The following is a 24103-nucleotide window of genomic DNA, read 5'->3' as shown; positions in this document are numbered from 1 at the left end:
AAAGTCTTTTGGCATTCCAATTTACTTTCAAAGGTACACATTTTTATTTTAGATATTTACTTTTATTTATTATTCCTTAATTTCTTTATTTTATTTTCTTAATTTTTGTAATCATACAAAATTTTTAATTTATCTTCAGTATTTTACCCCTCACTAGGGTAGGCACCTTGTCGTTGGTGTGAGGGCTTAGCCGAACTCCATAGCGCCCGACTATGAGGCGGAGCTGTTTAGGACTGACATCTACGCCGTTTCGCCTCATAGGAGGGCGGCGGGATGTCGGTGACCAAGAAATGCCAACCCCTAATCCAGGGTGTTATGCGGACCGTGCCTATTGGAAGATTTGCAGCCAGGGGATAAATTCGGCTGTATTCGAACGGAGCCTTCCCGATACCGGGCCATCTCGGGAAGTATTTATGGCCTTACCGCAGTAAGGGGCGCTGCTGTGGCGGACGGTTCTTTCCCCGTATATAATACTGGACCGCTGAGCCCGCCTTGTCGGGCAGGTGGTCGTACGACCAAGATGAACAACTCATTACCTGAACGTAATAAGGAGGATGTAAAGAGGAGGACTGAGTCGCAATCCAGGGACGACAAATACGAATTAAGCGATGCGTCGGACTCGGGGAGCCAGAGTAGTGCTGATTCAATGAACTCCGTGTTGGAGAAGCACACAAATGAAAACGGAGTAGAAGAGTGGAGAAGGGTACGGAGCAGAGGAAGTAAAAGAGCTCTCTCGCAGTACCGTGCAGCACTAAGAATTGTACAACGCTTGGGAGCAGTGGTCGACCCAACAGAAGTGGAGATCGAGCGCTTGGAATGGGCCCATGAAGCGGTAGAAGTAGGTCGAAGGCAGTTCAAAAGGTTTGCTGCGAGAAACCCTCGGTTCTGCAACCGGTACGAGGAGGAAGAAGCGTCGAATGGCAGAATGAAGAGGCAACGTTCGGCAGAAGGCGACAAGCCTGCTTTCAAGAGGCAGAAAGGACCCAGTCCTAGAGCCGCGAGGTAGGGCAGTCGCATAGACAAGACAAGTAGGTCCAAAGCTGTAAGACAGATGGGTTCCAATAGCGAGGTAGCAACTACCTCGAAAGCTGCCAGTCAGAGGGAAGTTCCAACTACGGAAGTAGGAGATAAGCCAAAGGGAGATAACGCTAAGACTCCGGCTTTCTCGGAGGCGCTAAAGGGAGTTAACGCGAAGACTCCGGTGTTCTCGGAGGTTCCAAAGGGAGATAACACTAAGACTCCTGCTTTTCCCGAGAAGATGAGTGATGTGGCAAAGCAGTCACTGACTGTGGCGCTGGTTGATCGTAGCAGTCCGTTCGGACAAATGACTACTGAAAGGTGGAGATCTGTGGAAAGGGAGCTTATTAGCTTAATGCTTAAGATGATGCGGGAACAACCAAATAAGCCCCTTCCAACCTTTGATTCGGGGGGATGGTATAATGGTGTGAAGATGATAGCGTGCGACAACATCGCGAGTTTGCGGTGGCTGGAGGAAGTCGTTCCAAACCTCCAAAGGCAAGGCACGAACGCGCGGTTTGAGGTCGTGGATAAAGCGCAAATCCCCACGGTACCAAAAGTTAAGGTATGGATACCATGCGTGATGAAGTCGGAGGATACACTGCGACTTCTGCAGAATCAGAACCCGAACATACCGACACAGGATTGGAAGGTACTTACTGTATCTCGGCTTACCGAGGATGGTCAGTTCTACATCTTCCAAATAAACAAGCAGGCGGAGGATATTTTGTACACGCAGCTTGGCAAAATGTCCTTTGGCACTGGCAAAATTTACATGCGACTCAGGAAAAGAAGTCCCGAGGATAAAAATCCTAACACGCTGGAAGTGGGCGAAGTCGAAAAGGACCTCAGAAGCCTAAGGGAAAAAAGACAGGTGGAGGTCCCCGACGTCACCACGAACGTGCTAGAAGAGGACCAAACGCTAAATGGTGCTGTGACTCGCACAGAGGAACACACGGCACAACATTCACGAGGGGCTGAAGGGCGCCTCGAATACTCTAAACCAAAAGGGCAAGAGGAGGACGACGACGTCAAGACGAAGGTGCTGGAGGGGGACAAACAGCCCAATGGTGCTGCGAGTCCTACAGATAAACCTCCAACACAGTAAAGTGGCGTCGAGCGAACTCCTCCTAACCCTTGAGGAGGGTTCGTTTGACGTGGCGCTGATCCAGGAGCCGTGGCCCTCATCGGGAGGAAAGGTTTCTGGACTTAGCGCGTAGCGGTGGCCGTTGAGCAAAAGAATAAGCAGGCATTTATCCTGGCGTCCTGCTACATGGCCCATGCTGCGGAGATTCCACCGATGGAGTGCAAAAGGCTAGTACAGGAGGAAGGGCGCAAAGGGCGGTTGGTCATAGGCGCAGATGCAAATGCGCACCACAATGCGTGGGGAGGAGCAGATACGAACGAGAGAGGCGAATCTCTATTTTGTTACATCCTGCAAACCAATTTGCAGATAGCCAACAGGGGAAATGTTCCTACATACATTGTTCCAACATCCAGCAATGTTCTGGATATTACATTGAGCTCCGAGCGTGATATATCAAGGTATGATTGGATGGTTCTCGATAGACCATCCTTCTCCGACCATGCGTATATAAGCTTCAGCATCCCACTAAAGAGGGTAGAGAAGGGAGGAACCTTTAGAAACCCTAGGGCAACGAATTGGACTAAATTCCAGAAACATGTAGAAACGAAACTGGGACAACCCAAAGAGGTTGCTAATGTAGAGGATCTGGAGGAGTCGAATGAATTCCTAACAAGGACGCTTATGACTGCGTATAACAAAGCTTGCCCTCTAAGAAGATTCAGAGGAAAAGCAAAGCCGCCATGGTGGAGCAATGAGCTGAGTCTTCTAAGAAGACAGGTAAAAGAAATGTTTAAACTTGCAAAGACCGCGGAAAGCGAAGCGTGTCGGGACGAGTACAGGGATATACTGAGGATCTACAAGCGTGAAATTACCAGGGCGAAGAGAAACTCATGGAAAAGTTTCTGTACGGACATAGAGTGCTCCAGTGAAACAGCACGGTTGAAAAAAGTCCTAGCAAAGGGAAACATAGTCCAGGGACTAATAAAGAAAGAGAACGGGGAATGGTCACGTGATAGTGAGGAATCCCTTAAGGTGCTTCTCGATACACATTTCCCATCGGGAGACGGTTTAGAAGAACCAGCAGACATCACTCACACTTCGATCACGGAGCTAGTGGTGCCGGGCTTGGTGACCGATACCAAGATCGAGTGGGCAGTGAAGACGTTTTCTAAGTTTAAATCGCCGGGCCCAGATGGTATATTCCCGGCCATGCTACAAGTCTCAAGTAGGGCGGTCGTGGAATGGCTTCAAATAATATTCGATGGGTGCATAAGACTGAATCATGTACCGCACTCTTGGAGAACTGCTCGTGTAGCTTTTCTACCAAAGGCGGGGAAGATCGGTCACGTGTATCCCAAAGACTATAGACCCATTAGCTTAACATCATTTCTGCTCAAAACCTTTGAGAGGCTGGTAGATGTGTACATAAAGTCCAACGAGGATGAAAAGCTGCTCTCCACAACACAGCATGCGTACACCAAAGGCAAGTCGGTAGACACCGCATTGCATAGGGTGGTAATAAGCATAGAGAAATCCCTGGAATATAAGGAGTATGCTCTAGGAGTCTTCTTGGACATTGCCGGGGCTTTCAATAATGTTGCAAAATGGGCGATTATGGATGGTCTTAATTACATTAAAGTACATCCTGCCTTAATCAGATGGATCGGCTGCATGTTAAATTGCAGGAAGATTACATCACAATGGGGATTGTACGAGGCCACGAAATCAGTGGACAGGGGCACGCCGCAGGGAGGGGTGCTATCACCTCTGCTGTGGACACTGGTCATCAACCAACTGCTCAGGCAATTCGATGAGGGACCCGTAAAACTTACGGCTTACGCAGATGACGTTGCAATTGTCATAAGTGGAAAATGCCTTCCAACGATTAGTTCTTTGATGGATCGGGCGCTTCGGGATATTCATACCTGGGCATCTAATGTCGGGCTGAAAGTCAATGCGGAGAAGACGGATATGGTCTTGTTTACAAAGAGGTACAAGGTCCCAAATTGGACCAGGCCTAAGTTAGGAGCGGTGACCTTACAGGAGAAACCTTGCACAAAATATCAAGGTATCATCCTAGACAGTAAGCTGTCATGGAAGCTCAACGTGGAGGAGAGGGTCAAGAAGGCCTCAACGGCACTCTATGCATGTAAAAGAATGCTGGGGTGTACGTGGGGCCTATCGCCCTCTCTTTCTCATTGGGTTTTTACAGCGATTGTATGCCCTATTCTATACTATGGAGTTCTTGTTTGGTGGAAAGCCACACAAAAAACAACATACCTCAAAAAATTAGAGGGGGTATGCAGACTATCGATGCTTTGTATTACGGGAGCCCTGAAAACAACCCCGACGGCTGCACTGTATGCCATTCTGCACATTCCACCTGTAGACCTGGTAGCAAAGAACAAAGCGTTAACGACCGCAACCAGGCTCGATGCTTCGGGGCAGCTTGAGCGCCGACCATATGGCCATAGTAGTATAGCGTCCTCAGTCACAAGACGAACAGACTACATGATTCCCTACCTGCACTTTGAGGGAGATCTTAAGGCCACAATAGAGGTGGACGGTTGGCGCAAGGGTGCGCAAATGGCGGACGAGGCGATACATGTGTACACCGATGGTTCCAAAATAGTGGAAGGAGTAGGGTCTGCTGTATACTGCGCTGATCCGGAATTAAGCAGATCCTACAGGCTGCCGGATTACTGTAGCGTTTTCCAAGCGGAAATATTAGCCGTAACCAAAGCAATAGAAACCCTGGAAGAGAATAGCTTAAGCTGCAACCGTGTTAACTTTTATATTGACAGTCAAGCAGCAATTAAGGCAATAATCTCGCATAGCACAGTATCTAAATGCGTGTTAGAGTGTAAGCAGTCTCTGGAGTGAATCGGGACAGGGAGAAGCATACATCTATATTGGGTCCCAGGGCATATGGGAATAGATGGGAATGAAAAAGCGGACGAATTAGCTAAAAAGGGCGCATCCCTTGAAGCTTGCTCCGTAGACGTCCCAATTAGATTGGGCGAGATTAAGCGAAGGCGAGAGGTGCACATGATCGACCAAGCAGAAAAGGCGTGGGTTCAAGCGCGGGGCTGTAAAGTGTCGAAGATTATGTGTAGGTCTTACAACCTTAGACTAACACAGTTGCTTCTATCATTAAAAAGAGAGGACTGTAGACTCATGACGGGTATTCTGACTGGACACTGCCTTCTGGCGTCACATGCCTTTAAATTAGGCTTGGTCAGTGATAGCAGGTGTAGGAAGTGCGGGTTGGAGGAGGAAACGATCGAGCACGTTCTGTGCTCGTGCCCTGCACTTGCCAGGCTAAGACTCCAGCTATTAGGAGTGATACAGCTGTCAGATCTAGAAGCAGTAAGTGGCTTAAGTCCTAGGAAGCTTCTAGTATTTGCCAAGAGGGCGGAGTTATTTTATAACATAGGTCCTGGTTTTTGATAGGGTTTTTCAGTTTGGTCGTTAAAACAAACTTCTGGTAACACTACGGACTCAATCAGTCTATGTGAGGTCCTCATGGACCGGCCAGTTCAACCTACCTACCTTCAGTATTTTACATTTACATTTTAAAAAATGTTTACCTAAACGAACAAATTTTCTTAACAGAAAATTTAAGAAAAGTTTCCTGAGCAGAAATCGAGGATTTCTGCTTCTGGTCGAGCAGCCATTAGGTTGCCAAATTTTTTCTAATATTAGTTTAGATACTAGTTGCTGCCAGTCATGCTGCCAGTCACAAATGTCCGTATTCCAGCTTTTATGCTTTACGCTGCTAGTCGTAGTGTTGGTTGATTGTCATTAATATTCTATCTATTCCACCCTTTTTATTCATAATATAATTAAAAGGAATTTGTTGATTGCACTTCTTCTATGCTTTTCCTGCCAGTCTTTTGGTGTTTATTGCTGTTCATCGAAATCAATGGCCAAGTCTTCATTTTTCACGGACATTGTTGGATGCAGAATGCCCACATCTCTATATTCAATTTTGGTTTCGTCATCTTTGATGGGCTCGTTTTTGAATAACTTAACCCGTCTTTACAATTTGAAAAATATTTGATCCTTTTGCCTGGTTTGCAGGATTAATTTAATTTTTGAAACTTAACAGGATCTTCCTCAAGAATAATCGTTTAGCAGTTTGCTTATTAGCAATTTTTCTGTTACTTTTTCGATGAAACTGGCAGGATATATAGTAATCAACGAAAGTGGTTTGTTTGTGGTTGGATCATGAATGGATCATGAATGAATTTATTTGGAAATTACTTTCCTTTTTATACAATATATTCTTATTCTACAGATACTTGCTTATACTAATACTTACAAGCTAATTGTTAATATTTCCTGTATGCGAAGTATGCATATTAGAATGACCTATTTAGGCACATGAGTATTATGTATTAGAGCGGGTCGATTTAAAGTCGCTTATTGCTCTGTGAAAATCGTATTCTAGGGATCAAAATAAGAAACTTTGCCGAACGAACTATAACACTAAAACGAATTCTGAGGGGCAATTTCAATTCTACCTGCTGTGTCTTGTGGTGGCTTAAAAAAAACAACACAAGCAATTTTACGATCTGCAATTGTGTCACAGTGATACCTTCATTTTTTAAAACGGTTGAATAAAAAACCCACACAACTATGTTTACGACATGCAAATGCATCACAGCGATGCCTTGGTTTTAAAAGGGGGTTGTAAAAATGCTAATTTCTAATAATTTTTTTTAACAATAATTATCATTAGAAAAAAATTATTGTTCTGGCCTTGAGCTCGAATCGAACCTTGAATCATTTATCAACAGGCCGGTAAAAACAAAAACAATTGTTAATAAACCATGAGCACTTGGGAATGTCAAAACAAAGTAATTGACAAAAAACAAAAATCCAACATTATCAGTGATTTGTACCAGATGGCGCAACGCTGAATAAATATGGTTGGTAAAAAGGAATAGAAGTAGCAAATTTGCTAGTCAAACACACCACCGCTGTATAGCTAAATGGTTAGCACAGCATGCCTAAAGCGTACTGATGATGAAGGCTTAGCACCCTTCGAAATGGATCTATCTGCGCAGCTATGGCAGGTTGTCTGAAAAATTTTCTACTTACTATTCCAAAAACAAAAATACAATTTTTCAAATTTAGAAAAATTAAAAAATAACAATAATTATCATTAGAAAAAAAATTATTGTTCTGGCCTTGAGCTCGAATCGAACCTTGAATAATTTTTTTTAATTTCTTTTCTATTACTAAGTTAAATTCATTTTTTCATTTACATATGTTCTGACTAAATAAATTTCCAAAGAGAAAAATAAACTCAAAAAATAAAAAACAGGCATTTCAAAGTGGGGGACATCAGAATTCGTTTTAGAGGTATGGTTCCTTCCGCAAAGTTTCTTATTTGGATCCCTAGAATATGATTTTCACAGAGCAATGGGCAATTTTTTTGCCTCCCCACAAATCGACCCGGCCTAATATGTATGTATAATGAACAAAGTGTATCAGTCAGCGTGTCCTTTCGAGTGTATTGTGCGAAAGATTGAAGCCCACCGTGAACCGGCTGATTGGACCTTATCAGTGCGGCTTCAGACCTGGTAAATCTACCATCGACCAGATTTTCACAATGCGCCAAATCTTGGAAAAAACCCGTGAAAAGAGAATCGACACACATCACCTCTTCGTCGGCTTTAAAGCCGCCTTCGACAGCACGAAAAGGAGCTGCCTATATGCCGCTATGTCTGAATTTGGTTTCCCCGCAAAACTTATACGGCTATGCAAAATGACGTTGAGCAACACCATCAGCTCAGTCAGAATTGGGAAGGACCTCTCCGAGCCGTTCGAAACTAAACGAGGTTTCAGACAGGGTGACCCCCTATCGTGCGATTTCTTTAATTTGATGCTGGAGAAAATTATACTAGCTGCAGAACTTAACCGCACTGGAACAATATACTATAAAAGCATGCAATTACTGACATATGCTGATGACATTGATATAATCGGCCTAAACACCCGCGCTGTTAGTTCTGCTTACTCCAAGCTGGAAAAAGAAGCGGTAAAGATGGGTTTGATGGTGAATGAGGACAAAACGAAGTACCTGCTGTCATCGAGCAAAGAGTCAGCGCATATGCGCCTTGGCAACCACGCTACTGTTGGCAGCCATAATTTCGAAATAGTAAAAGACTTCGTTTATTTGGGAACCAGCATCAACACTAGCAACAACATCAGCACTGAAATCCAGCGAAGAATCAATCTTGCCAATAAATGCTACTTTGGACTAGGTAGGCAATTGAAAATAAAGTCCTCTCTCGGCGAACGAAAATCATACTCTACAAGTCACTTATCGTACCCATCCTGCTGTATGGGGCGGAAGCATGGACCATGACAACAGCAGATGAAGCGGCTTTGGGAGTGTTCGAGAGAAAAGTTCTTCGAAAGATTTATGGACCTCTACGCGTTGGCGATGGCGAGTACCGAAGAAGATTTAATGATGAGCTGTACGAGCTATACGCAGACATCAACATAGTCCAGCGAATTAAAACGCAGCGGCTGCGCTGGCTAGGCCATGTTATGCGAATGAAAGATGATGCTCCGGCCAAGAAAGTGTTTCTATCGGAACCCGCCTACGGAAGCAGAGGTAGAGGGCGGCCCCCACTCCGTTGGAAGGACCAGGTGGAAAACGATTTAAACTCCCTTGGTGTGACCAATTGGCGCCGGTTGGCGGAGCGAAGGAGCGACTGGCGCGCCTTGCCATAACCGTTTAGACGGTTAAGCGCCAATTAAGTAAGTAAGCAAGTATCAGTCAGCGTGACTAATTGACCGATGTAAACAAATATCTGCATTCAATGTAGAAGTGCAGGCTTAGCAATTGGATATTTGGGTTATTAATATTTTGCTACTTGTGTGGCCTTCATGTGTGTAAATATGTAATGAACAATTGAATGCAGTGAAAGTGGAACTAATTCTAAATGCACGTTACACTAATATCATTTTTGTTCCGTATATTTGCCACTCGATTCTATGACTGTTTCATCTACTTCGAAACCGCATCCGAGCAAAATTTTATTTTTGATTTCAGAAGCATTTTAGTGGTTTTCTAGGTCCGCATATAGACAAAAGAGCTATGCAATGATACATACATATATGCTGCTCTAAACGACGGACTCGACCCGTTGCAAATTGCACTTACATGAATAGGATAACTCCCTATTATTACTTACATAAGGCCTTATTAAACGGTCGTACTTGCTGCATTATGACCTTTTATATAAGGCTTATAGCCCACACAAAGTAGTCAGGCTAACATAATGTGCTACAATAAGATAATACAATAAATAAAAATAGATTATATGGCTTATATACGAGGTCTTATAAGGATTAGTATACCAAAGTATAACCTATATATTTTATTGCACATAGAAAATTGCTTGGACTAATAATAAGACACCATCTGACTCAAAGTTCTTTTAAGCATCTTCATGATCACTCCTCGGTAGTGGTTCGGCCAGCCCAAAAAGTGTTTTGAAAATATTATCTTCTAATATTCATATGACAGATATTATTTCCCAGATATCGTTTGGAGTCGGTGTATAACATTTACCAAAAACTTAAAAATGTGGTTTAAAGACAGTGAATTTACATCCTTCGCGGGTTCTTTGAAAGGACAAAAACGGGATTTACTTATTGCAACGAGTTTTATAAGCATTCCTATTATGCAAAAAAAAAAAACAACCAAGATTTCATTTTGAATTAAAACACAGATAGCATCTATATATTTTTTTTTTTTTTTATAAAATAGGAGTAAAAATCTTTGCAAATCGCGTCCACAATGGGATAACTCCTTGTCTTTCTGTAGTTATGTGAACAGGCATAATATTTATTTGAAAGATACCGCTGTGTTTAAGGCTCAGAGCTCATATAAAGTGAAACTTACGTAAGCAATAATTAGCCATAAGGATGAATATAACAACTTTATTATAAGGCTTATGGACCAACATTTGGGAACCTGCATCAACACTAGCAACAACATCAGCACTGAAATACAGAGAAGAATCAATCTTGCTAATAAATGCTACTTTGGACTAGGTAGGCAATTCAAAAGTAAAGTCCTCTCTCGGCGAACGAAAATCATACTCTACAAGTCATTTATCGTACCTGTGCTGCTATATGGGGCAGAAGCATGGACCATGACAACAGCAGATGAAGCGGCTTTGGGAGTGTTCGAGAGAAAAGTTCTTCGAAAGATTTATGGACCTCTACGCGTTGGCGATGGCGAGTACCGAAGAAGATTTAATGATGAGCTGTACGAGCTATATGCAGACATAAACATAGTCCAGCGAATTAAAACGCAGGGCTGCGCTGGCTAGGCCATGTTATGCGAATGAAAGATGATGCTCCGGCCAAGAAAGTGTTTCTATCGGAACCCGCCTATGGAAGCAGAGGTAGAGGGCGGCCCCCACTGCGTTGGAAGGACCTTGTTGGACGGCATTAACCGTTTAGACGGTTAAGCGCCAATTAAGTAGGTAAGTTATGGAACAAAAAAAAATACGGCTTACTTACATAAGGCCTCATTAAAAAAACTACTTGCTGTATTAGGACCTTTTATATAAGGCTTATATATAGCTCTCCCAAAATCAGGCTTACATTAGCTGTTATAATAACGAGGTTGAATAAGGATTATTGTACCATAGTACATGTATCACATATAAAATTGCTTGAACTTATAATAAGTCACCATCTGACTTCAAATTCGTTTATTCATATTCTTAATAACCTATTCCAAAACTTTATTTAACCGGGGGTCACTCATTGGCAGTGGTTCGGCCAGTACAGAAAGTGTCATGAAAATATTCCCTCCAAAACTTGTAACGAAGCTTTTTCGTGCCCCGTTGCTTCTTTGATATTTGCTGGGGTATACTCGCCGTGCCCAGGGTTCGTTTACAATAAATTTGTATTAAAGGGGCACCTTGCAAATCGATTTAATATAAAAAAACTTCACTCTCTTTGTTGGTTCTAAATTCTATAATATAAAATAAAACGTGTTTGTATACTTCATTTTCAGTTTCACTTGGATTATCTTGCGGTATCCTTGATTGCGGTGGCGGGCCTTAGCGGTCCGGCCGTATTCCGTTAGCTGGGTCCCGTTAGTATGTGGCATCGGCGCCTTGACGCGCCTTATGACGGCGTCTCTCTCTCTGCTGCGGTGCTCTGTCGCGCCTTACGTCGGCGTCTACTTGTATTGCTGAGGCGATGCTCTGTCGCCGTGTTCCGTTAGACGGATCCCGTTAGTATGTGGCGTCGGTGCCTTGACGCGCCTTACGTCGGCGTTTACTTGTATTACTCTGCTGCGCCTTGCGTCGGCGTCTATTTGTATTGCTGGTTGCTGGGTGATTCTCTGCCACGCCTTGCGTCGGCGTCTACATGTATTACTCTGTCGGTGTACCTCTGTTGCGCTCTGCCGCTGCGCTTGGCGCTGGCTTAGCCTGGCTGCGCTATGCGTCGACGCGTTGACGTGACCTCTGTCTGCGTACCTCTGCTGCCGTGGTTGGCACTGGCTTACCCTGGTTACGTTGTGCGTCGGCGGACCTCTGCTGGGCTTTTCTGCCGCGCTCAGCGCTGGTTTACGTGCATTGCCGCTCTGTTGCGGCCTCTGCCGGCGTTCTTCTACTGACGGGGGTGAGCTGGTGTCACCTGTCGCGGTTGCGCGTTACTGTGGCGGGGCCTTTGAAGTGGATTCCTATTGCATAGAGAAGGTCAACTGCAATAGGGATATACTTCGCTAGTAGCTCTGGTCACGACCACAGCTCCGTGCTGACTGACTGCTGGTTTACGTGCGTTGCCGCTCTGTTGCGGCCTCTGCCGGCGTACTTCTACTGACGGAGGTGAGCGGGTGTCACCTGTCGCGGTTGCGCGTTACTGTGGCGGGGCCTTTGGTCTCTGGGGGTGATGCGTAGAGAAGGTCAACCGCAATCACCATTCCACGACTCGCTCCTATGAATTGGATTCCTATTGCATAGAGAAGGTAAACTGCAATAGGGATATACTTCGCTAGTAGCTCTGGTCAGGACCACAGCTCCGTGCTGACTGACTGCTGTGCTGCTGTGTCGCTCCTTTTATGGCTGTTGTGTTTGGTGTTGCTAGCTCAAATGGTTGCGTTACCATGGTCACCGTGTTGATATTGAATGTTGCGAGCGCTCGTTGTGTTGCTGAGATTTGTTGGTTGGCCGTGTTGCTGTTAAATGTTGCAACCGCTCGTTGTGTTGCTGAGACTTGTTGGTTGATCGTGTTGCTAGAGCCTTTTGTGGCCACTTGTTGTGTTAATGTCGTTTCAAATATGTTGTGGGGTCGTTTTGTGTGGGCCAAATTAATGAGGATTTATTTGGTCGTCACAAACTTCATCTGCCAGATATTGTTTGGATGCGGTGTAAAACACATACCAAAAACTTGAAAAAGAATTTCTCACAATGTGTAATGTAGAGTTTACATCTTTCATGGGTTCTTTAAAAGTAGATTTCCTTATTGAAGATAGTTCTATCGGCATTCTAATTTTGGAAATAAAACACCATTTACCTCAAACATATCACGAAAACTTATAGACTATAGTGGGGTTTAATTTATCATGTATCTCTTTAAAATTAAAACACATATATCATCTGCTAATTATTTTTATAGTTTTTAGGAAATTGGAGTAAAAATTTAATTTAAATTTTTTATTCTGTTAACTTTTAGCTTTTTTCTTAGCCTTAACATTTTTTATTTAGCATTTTTTAGCTTTTTATTTTTGTCAGTCTATCGTTTTATGTGGAAAAGTTCTGGCAAGTTCCAAACTAAGAAGAACGTCCAGCGCTATTTCCTCAATTCTTCCCACCTTTCTTGCCACCAAACTATTGTTCATGACCTTGCGCTTTTCGTGGCATCTTCAGCCGATTCCAATCCCATGTAGATCGGCCCTTTCACTTGACAGTTGATCTACTGTGACTTTTCGAAAAAAAACAAGGATCGCGTTGGCAGGCATCGTCCGATAAGCACATGCTATTCGGATATCAGTAATACGGTAGGCTTCTAGTACCTCTTTTTGGTGGGTCATTTTAAATCAATTCCATACTAGTGCTACATATAATATTATCGAGCTGTTTACGTTGGATAAAAGCTGACGAGTAGCTTCGCTTGGGCCGCTGATGTTGGACATAATTCGCGAAAGAGCTCCAAGAATTTTAGAGACCTTCTTTCCCGCCGCCCTGAATTGCTCCTTAAAAGTTAGTTTTGAGTCAATGTTTACTCTTAATTATTTCAAGAAAGCCTTTGACATTATTTCACAATCTACTACGGTTAGGACTAGCTCATCCGCAGTCCGCTGTGAGGTCAGCAAAACCTCTTCTCTCTTATTGCCGTTTCCAGCCACAAGCTCACCAACCATTCTTTTGTGATTCCTAAGACGTCAATACGTAATGCTTGGAGCAGATCCAGTTTCTTGAACACTGCTTTTACGATAATATCATCTGTATAGCCGACAATTTGCGTGCGTCTGGGAAGATCGATTTGTAGCACCACGTCATACATCGCATTCCATAGCGTTGGCCCTAGAACAGTTCCCTTAGGGACCCCGCCGGTGAAGTCGTGCATACTTGGTCCTTCATCTGTATCAAAGAGGAGCGTCTCTAAATAGCTACCAATTAATCTGAGCAGGTATGCCAAAGTTTCGTAGTGCTGTCATTATCTCCATCCAGCTCGCGGTACTAAAAACAATTCTAATATCCAAAGTAATCAGTGCATACAGCTTCCTCTTATTTGGAGCTCCTGTTAAGATTTTACGGGATATACTAAGCCCTGTTTGCATTACATATATGGTGGATCCTTATTTTCGATATCTTAACTGACTATTTGACAAGCCATCTGGTCTTTTCAGAGTCTGTTGCTCACTAATGATACGCTCGAGAATCTTTCCTATCGAATCTAACATACAAAGTGGCCTGTATGAGGATGGCTGGTCGGGCAGTAAACTTGGGTCAGAAAAAAAAATTCGCCGATTCTTCTCATTAATATTGGGCATGCAGGCTGCTCTGATTTCTGCCCTTTAATTCTAGCCATCACCGTTCTGTAAGCCAATCCCTATGGATCAATGTCGGCAATCTCCATTAGTTCCTTGAAGCACACTTTCTTGATATTTTATGCCATTTTTTAGCGCCGTCCTTTGGGCTTTATAGGTACTATGTAGCTCACCAAATCGTGGTGATGAGCGTGCCCTCTGTGCCCTTCGCCGTGCTTGGTGACATTTTCTACGCTCCTCCGCTATTTTATCGTTCCTCCACTATACAAGAGTCCGATTTCGTTTGGCGCCACTTCTTGGCATAGAAGCATCACACGCCGTACTTAATAATTTAGATATTTGAACCGACAGGTCCTTTGCATGTGTCTTTCATATTGTGGCATTATTCTAAACAATATCAAATAGTTGTGGTTCAAAAAGGCGTTGTTTCCATCTTAGACTTTATAGTTGATTGGAAGCAATTTTTGGGCAAGTTTCCACTAGCTCTAAGCTAATGACTTTGTGATCTCTGAATGTGTAGACTTTACTGATGGACCACTTTACTCGCCTCGCAATTTCGCTACTATTAAATGTGAGATTTATAATGGATCGTTTGATGCCAGTGTCGATTGTATATTTCCCCCGTTCATTTAAAAGCTCTAGCCTCAGGAACGCAAAAAGCAGAAAAGTCTGTACCTATTATAAGTAGGTGCTTATGATCATCCCAAAACTCAGGTTCTCAAACTTCGTGCTATTCATGTCCATTGCTATGCACCAAATACGTATATTCCTTTGATTTTTGCCCCCGTGAATCCAGCCATTGCCGGTAACATCTTTTTCTGTGAGAGAAGTTTCCCTGGTATCCAAATTGGGGCCTTTCATGCTGAATCTGATAACCAACTTTGCTCCTGAGTATTCCTGTACGGTTCTGAAAGTACTGCCATATCAAATGCTCCTTCAAACATTGTTTGGGATAAGAGGTATTGGGCGGCTTGGCAGTGGTTTAGGTTGAGTTGTAGCAATCTCATTGGGCAATGTGATTGCTTCGCCCCCGTTGTGGGCATCTAAAACTGCCTACCGGATTGTGTCTCCCACATACCGCACATATCGGTAAATTTGAGCAGTTCGCGGGCTTATGGCCCTTCTGACCGTATTTTCTGCAATGCTTTGACTCTATATAATCTCTTTGCACTTCCGAGCTATATGTCCATAGTCCCAGCAACTATATCAACGTATCTTTTCTTTCAACTCTCTAATTCGGCACGATACCCATCCTACTCATATTCTTTGCACCTTTAGAATAGTTTCATCTGCTGTAAGACTTATAAGAGCCGATTTTATACCACCCTGTGCGTATACTTTTTATAGCCTTTGTATCAAGCCGTTCAATGCTGCATTCAATGGGCTAACCATTTCAGACTTTCGTTTACTCCTTAAGGACTGCCTCAATCACGCTTCGTTTCCCATTCGGTTACCTTTGTTTAAGCCGCCTACATTCAAGATTAGACGGCGGCGTGCGCCATTCTTACGCGCAGCTGTGCGCGCCGAATTGGAAGGTGCCAATACACACGAAGGGCCATCGGCATCAACCAAACTAGTCAGTCTAGTACTATCAACTGGCAAAAGCGGACGCGCTCCATTTCTATACATTTATTTTAAATACTTGTGCATACATTTATTTTGCGTAGTTGAATTTTTAAAGTTGCTGTAAAAGTGCGGTGAATATATTTTATAATTAAAGGTAACTAACTATTTAATAAATAGCAAGTGAAACATTTACAATGTTTGAAAAAGAAAACCAAATCTTGTTATTAAAGAAATAACTAGTGAAGAGGGTGGCGAAAAGAGGCCAATTATTTATGGTCCTTCGCAGCCATCTATGGCCCACCCTAGAAACTTAAAACAATAAAATTATAATCGAATTTTTTCGTTCGTCAAAAAACAAATAAAACAAAAATTTAAAGTGGATGTGTGCATACATAAACACACATTTTATACAAAACTTCCCAAAGGTAAAAATTTTGGAAGATCAAATCCACCCTAAATAGGGAAGTGATTACGAAAAAAAAAATATAAAATAAAAGTGAGAGGTGTGGTCAGAATATACAGATAGCTATGTATTGAAAAAGAAAAACAAAGAAAAAAATAATTTATTTTTTTTTTGTAAATTTACACGAAAATTGAAAAATTGAATTTGAATTTGCACCATCAGTTTTTGTGCTTTCGAATCCACAACTCCGATTTTGTGAAGAGCTCCAGTCCTTGAACAAAACACAAACAAAATTACAAATATATATAATTACAAAAAATTGCCAAAAAAAAATTTTTTATTAAAAAAAAAGAACACAATTTTTGAAAATTGTGGGCGCACTTATTCTAAGTGCCTGTTTTGAAAAAATCATCTTTACGGGACCAAGCGGCATCACCAACAGCTAGCCTGCTGCAGCACCATCATCAACATCAACGACCAGGCAACAACAAAACCATAAGAGGCAGTGTAATACAGGAATCGGTGAGAAGGCCGGTTTTTTCTTTTCATTAAAATTTTTGGAAAATATTGCAACTTTTTTCCACAAAAGTTGTATTATTTTTGTAAACTGCAAAACATATATATTATATATATATATACTAGAGCGGGTCAAATTGTATGGATGGATTTTTTTCATCAGGAGTATAGTAAAAGCGTAATCTACAGATGATTCTAAGAAAAATTGCTGAAGACACCATAGTTCTAAGTCCGACTACGAGTCCCCCACTTTTGCAAAATAGATATTTTGCCATATGAATATAGGATTTTGCCAAAAAATCTTCATAGCTTCTGATAGAATTATAGGAAAAATTTGATATTGGACTGTTATTTATTTATTTATTTATTTACTTCTGTTTTTGAATTTTAGTAGAGACATCAGGCTTAAATTATGAGAAATTAGCCTAAAATGAACTTTTAACTACTATATTCTCATTTTTAACAAACTTATGGTAAATTTTTTTTCTTTACAGCTTTTTGTATTTAAATTTGAAATATATGAATCAAATGCTTCTACACCATCTGAATCCACTTTATCACAAAGACTTGAACACGATATTATTGGATTTGGTTTATCAAGTGAATTAAATAATCTGAATCGTGACATTTTAAGATTCTATTTTTTTTTAAGTGATCATGCTAAAATCCAAAGTAAAATGCTTTCGCATAAAAATTTAACTCCTCATGTAATTGATGAATTGTTTGAAATTTGGAATAAATTGAATATTCAACTAATTGATAGACGTAGTATTCCAAGAAAACAAAATGTTTTAATTGAAAAATATCACGAAAGCATTAAACACAGAAAAAAAGTTCAGGAATTTACAGCATTCGTACAATCAACAAATGAATTATTTTACATTGGAAAATGTAAATGCAAGTTAAAAACAAGTAAGGAAGGCTACGTTCGGGTGTAACCGAACATAACATACTCAGTTGAGAGCTATGGAGACAAAATAAGGAAAATCAATCTGGGGTAACCCTGGAATGTGGTTGTATAACATGTGTATCAAATGAAAGGTATTAAAGAGTATTTTAAGAGAGAATAGGCCATAGTTCTATGGATGAACGCCATTTAGGGATATCGCCATAAAGGTAGACCAGGGCTGACTCTAGAATTTGTTTGTACGATATGGGTATCAAATGAAAGGTGTTACTAAGCATTTTAAGAGGGAGTGGGCCTTAGGTCTATCGGTGGACGCCTTTTCGAGATGTCCCCATTAAGGTGGACCAGGGGTGATTCTATAATGTGTTTGTACGATATGGGTATCAAATGAAAGCTGTTAATGAGTATTTTGAAAAGGAGTGATCCTTAGTTCCACAGGTGGACGCCGTTTCGAGATATCGCCATAAAGGTGGACCAGGGGTGTCTCTAGAATGTGTTTGTACGATATGGGAATCAAATGAAAGGTTTTACTGAGCATTTTAAGAGGGAGTGGGCATTAGGTCTATAGGTGGACGCCTTTTCGAGATATCGCCATTAGGGTGGGCCAGGGGTGACTCTAGAATGTTTGTACGGTATGGGTATCAAACGAAAGGTGTTACTGAGCATTTTAAGAGGGAGTGGGCATGAGGTCTATAGGTGGACGCCTTTTCGAGATATCGTCATTAGGGTGGGCCAGGGGTGACTCTAGAATGTGTTTGTACGATATGTGCATCAAACGAAAGGTGTTACTGAGCATTTTAAGAGGGAGTGGGCATTAGGTCTATAGGTGGACGCCCTTTCGAGATATCGCCATTAGGGTGGGCCAGGGGTGACTCTAGAATGTTTGTACGATATGGGTATCAAACGAAAGGTGTTACTGAGCATTTTAAGAGGGAGTGGGCATTAGGTCTATAGGTGGACGCCTTTTCGAGATATCGCCATTAGGGTGGGCCAGGGGTGACTCTAGAATGTGTTTGTATGATATGGGTATCAAATGAAAGGTGGTAAGGAGTATTTTAAAAGGGAGTAATCCTTAGTTCTATAGGTGGACGCCTTTTCGAGATATCGCCATAAAGGTGGACCAAGGGTGACTCTAGAATGTTTGTACGATATGGGTATCAAACGAAAGGTGTTACTGAGCATTTTAAGAGGGAGTGGGCATTAGGTCTATAGGTGGACGCCTTTTCGAGATATCGCCATTAGGGTGGGCCAGGGTGACTCTAGAATGTGTTTGTACGATATGGGTATCAAATGAAAGGTCGTAATGAGTATTTTAAAAGGGAGTAATCCTTAGTTCTATAGGTGGACGCCTTTTCGAGATGTCGCCATAAAGCTGGACCAAGGGTGACTCTAGAATGTTTGTACGGTATGGGTATCAAACGAAAGTTGTTACTGAGCATTTTAAGAGGGAGTGGGCATTAGGTCTATAGGTGGACGCCTTTTCGAGATATCGCCATTAGGGTGGGCCAGGGTGACTCTAGAATGTGTTTGTACGATATGGGTATCAAATGAAAGGTGGTAATGAGTATTTTAAAAGGGAGTAATCCTTAGTTCTATAGGTGGACGCCTTTTCGAGATATCGCCATTAGGGTGGGCCAGGTGTGACTCTAGAATGTTTGTACGATATGGGTATCAAACGAAAGGTGTTACTGAGCATTTTAAGAGGGAGTGGGCATTAGGTCTATAGGTGGACGCCTTTTCGAGATATCGCCATTAGGGTGGGACAGGGGTGACTCTAGAATGTTTGTACGATATGGGTATCAAACGAAAGGTGTTACTGAGCATTTTAAGAGGGAGTGTACATTAGGTCTATAGGTGGACGCCTTTTCGAGATATCGCCATTAGGGTGGGCCAGGGGTGACTCTAGAATGTTTGTACGATATGGGTATCAAACGAAAGGTGTTACTGAGCATTTTAAGAGGGAGTGGACATTAGGTCTATAGGTGGACGCCTTTTCGAGATATCGCCATTAGGGTGGGCCAGGGTGACTCTAGAATGTGTTTGTACGATATGGGTATCAAATGAAAGGTGGTAATGAGTATTTTAAAAGGGAGTAATCCTTAGTTCTATAGGTGGACGCCTTTTCGAAATATCGCCATTAGGGTGGGCCAGGTGTGACTCTAGAATGTTTGTACCATATGGGTATCAAACGAAAGCTGTTACTGAGCATTTTAAGAGGGAGTGGGCATTAGGTCTATAGGTGGACGCCTTTTCGAGATATTGCCATTAGGGTGGGCCAGGGGTGACTCTAGAATGTTTGTACGATATGGGTATCAAACGAAAGGTGTTACTGAGCATTTTAAGAGGGAGTGGACACTAGGTCTATAGGTGGACGCCTTTTCGAGATATCGCCATTAGGGTGGGCCAGGGGTTACTCTAGAATGTTTGTACGATATGGGTATCAAACGAAAGGTGTTACTAGCATTTTAAGAGAGAGGGGGCATTAGTTCTATAGGTGGACGCCTTTTCGAGATATCGCCATTAGGGTGGGACAGGGGTGACTCTGGTATGTTTTTGTACGATATGGATATCAAATTAAAGGTATTAATGAGGGTTTTAAAAGCGAGTGGCCCTTAGATGTATATGTGAAGGCGTTCTCGTGATATCCACCAAAATGTGGACCAGGTGATCCAGAAAATCATCTGTCGGGTACTGCTAATTTATTTATATATGCAATACCACTAACAGTATTCCTGCCAAGATTCCAAGGGCTGTTGATTTCGCCTTGTAGAACTTTTTCATTTTCTTCTACTTAATATGGTAGGTGTCACACCCATTTTACAAAGATTTTTCCAAAGTTATATTTTGCGTCAACAAACCAATCCAGTTACCATGTTTCATCCCTTTTTTCGTATTTGGTATAGAATTATGGCATTTTTTTCATTTTTCGTAATTTTCGATATCGATAAAGTGGGCGTGGTTATGGTCAGATTTCGCCCATTTTTTATACCAAGAAAAAGTGAGCTCAGGTAAGTACGTGGGCTAAGTTTAGTAAAGATATATCGGATTTTGCTCAAGTTATTGTGTTAATGGCAGAGCGGAAGGACAGACGGTGGACTGTGTATAAAAACTGGGCGTGGCTTCCACCAATTTCGCCCATTTTCACAGAGAACAGTTACCGTCATAGAATCTATGCTCCTACCAAATTTGAGAAGGATTGGTAAATTTTTGTTCGACTTATGGCAATAAAAGTATTCTAGACATACTAAATGAAAATGGGCGGAGCAACAATTTTGCTAATTTTTATTTAGCACATATAGAGTAATAGTAGTAACGTTTCTGCCAAATTTCATCATGATATCTTCAACGACTGCCAAATTACAGCTTGCAAAACTTTTAAATTACCTTCTTGTAAAAGTGGGCGGGGCCACGCCCATTGTCCAAAATCTTACTAATTTTCTATTCTGCGTCATAACGTCAACCCATCTACCAAGTTTCGTCGCTTTATCTGTCTTTTGTAATGAGTTATCGCACTTTTTCGGTTTTTCGAAATTTTCGATATCGAAAAAGTGGGCGTGGTTATAGTCCGATATCGTTCATTTTAAATAGCGATCTGAGATGAGTGCTCAGGAACTTACATACCAAATTTCATCAAGATACCTCAAAATTTACTCAAGTTATCGTGTTAACGGACGGACGGACGGACGGACGGACGGACGGACGGACGGGCGGACATGGCTCAATCAAATTTTTTTCGATCCTGATTATTTTGATATATGGAAGTCTATATCTATCTCGATTCCTTTATATATGTACAACCAACCGTTATCCAATCAAACTTAATATACTCTGTGAGCTCTGCTCAACTGAGTATAACAATAGAATGCATATGTGGTTTAATACCAAACCATTTTAAAGAATTTATGATGGACCAACATAATGATAGAAAATTCACAAAACCTGAATATATGGATGACATTGTAGAAGAAACACCTACAGCAATACCAACAATGCCAACAGTTAGTGATGATCCAACATACGAACCACTTGGAACAAATATGGAAACAGGTGAAGCACAAATTGCAAATGAAGCAGTTGCAGAAGTATCTGTTACAATGAAACGAGGACATTATACTCAACGATACGATGCTATAAATTTTGCTATGATGTGTGACAGATTCGGTGTTTCAGATAGAGCTGCTTCATGTTTAGCAACAGCCCTTTTCGAAGATATAAATTTTCTAGATGTTTGTGGTGAACTTGTCATAATGGATAAATCTAAAAATTAAAGCTATAGATGAAGTGCTTCGTAAACGATACATAGATTCCAACATAACTGCATTTTCTTTTAATGGCAGAAAAAATGATTCATTAACTAGAGAGAAAATTAATGAGAAATTCCTTACTATGATAAAAGAACTCCATTTAGTTGTTCTAAAAGAGCCTAATGCTGAATTACTTGGATATGTTAATTTGGGTGAAGTAGAAAATGCAAAACACAAATTAAAAAAATTAAAGGAATTCAACAGCAAAAAACTGTTAATAGATCAATTAGTTGGCATATTCAGCGATGGAGAACCAGCTAATACTGGAATAGAAAATGGTGTTATAATACTTTTTGAAAGGCATTTAAATAGACCACTGCACTGGTTTATATGTTTGCTTCATTTCAATGAATTACCATTTGGTCATTTATTCAGAGCATTAGAAATTCACAAAAAATATTCCATACGATCACTTATGATGTGCCAACACTAGATGATCCTAACATTCCAATGCATATACAAGGAACAGAAAGATATGTACAGTTGTAACGTCTGTTTCCAAACGTGTTACAGAAAAAATACGTGAAGGTGTTATGGCTGTTACAGCAGAAAGTCGTGAACAACAACCACGAATGGAGGGCAAAAAAAGATTTTAAACAAGTAAGGACGGGACTGTCTTCAGCTGTGCCGAAGACTTCATACCTTTCATGAATGGGGCTGAACAATAATCTTATCCCATTCGTAATCTCCAAATAATCGGCTGTATAAAATAAGAAATATATACTGAACAGATGTACATACCTAAACGATTTTTAAAATAAATATAAAATAAAACTAGTAAGGAAAGCTAAGTTCGGGTGTAACCGAACATTACATACTCAGCTGAGAGCTTTGGAGACAAAATAAGGGAAAATAACCATGTAGGAAAATGAACCTAAGGTAACCCTGGAATGTGTTTGTATGACATGGGTATCAAATGGAAGGTATTAAAGAGTATTTTAGAAGCAAGTGGGCCATAGTTCTATAGGTGGATGCCTTTTCGTGATATCGCCAGAAAGGTGGCCCAGGGGTGACTCTAGAATGTGTTTGTACGATATGGGTATCAAATGAAAGGTGGTAATGAGTATTTTAAAAGGGAGTGGTCCTTAGTTATGTAGGTGAACACCTTTTCGGGATGTGTTAATGAGTATTTTAAAAGGGAGCGGGCCGACATAATCTGTCGGGTAGCACTAATTCATTTATATATGTTATACCACAAGACGTATTTCTGCCATGATTCCAAGGGCTTTCGATTTCGCCATGCAGAACTTTTCCATTTTCTTCTATTTAATATGGTAGGTATCACGCCCATTTTACAATGTTTTTCCCAAAGGTATATTTTGTGTCAAAAACCAATCCAATCACCATGTTTCATTCCTTTTTTCGTATTTGGTATAGAATTATGGCATTTTTCGAAATTTTCGATATCGAAAAAGTGGGCGTGGGCATAGTCGGATTTTACCATTTTTAATACCAAGATAAAGTGAGCCCAGATAAGTACGTGAACTAAGTTTAGTAAAGATATATCGATTTTTGGTCAAGTTATCGTGGTAACGGCCGAGCGGAAGGACGGCCGGTTGACTGTGTATAAAATCTGGACGTGGCTTCAACCGATTTCACCCATTTTCACAGAAAATATTTATCGTCATAGAATCTATGTCTATACCAAATTTCACAAGGATTGGCAAATTTTTGTTCGATTTATGGCATTAAAAGTATTCTAGACGAATTAAATGAAAAAGGGCGGTGCCACGCCCATTTTAAAATTTTCTTTTATTTTTGTATTTTGTTGCACCATGTCATTACTGGAGTTGAATGTTTACATAATTTACTTATATACTGTAAAGATATTCAATTTTTTGTTAAAATTTGACTTAAAAAAATAGGAGCAACGTTCTTGCCAAATTTTATCACGCTATCTTCAACGACTGCCAAATTGCAGATTCCAAAACTTTTAAATTACCTTCTTTTAAAAGTGGGTGGTGCCGCGGCCATTGTCCAAAATTTTACTAATTTTCTATTCTGCGTCATAAGGTCAACCCATCTACCAAGTTTCATCGCTTAATCCGTCTTGGGTAATGAATTATCGCACTTTTTCCGTTTTTCGAAATTTTCGATATAAAAAAAGTAGGCGTGGTTATAGTCCGATTTCGTTCATTTTAAATAGCGATCTGAAATGAGTGCCCAGGAATGTACATACATACCAAATTTCATTAAGATACCTCAAAATTTACTCAAGTTATCGTGTTTACGGACGAACGGACGGACATGGCTACATGAATTT

The sequence above is a fragment of the Eurosta solidaginis genome, chromosome X, assembly GCF_040869045.1.
Source record: "Eurosta solidaginis isolate ZX-2024a chromosome X, ASM4086904v1, whole genome shotgun sequence".
NCBI lineage: Eukaryota > Metazoa > Arthropoda > Insecta > Diptera > Tephritidae > Eurosta > Eurosta solidaginis.
Note: the sequence above shows the minus strand (reverse complement) of the source record.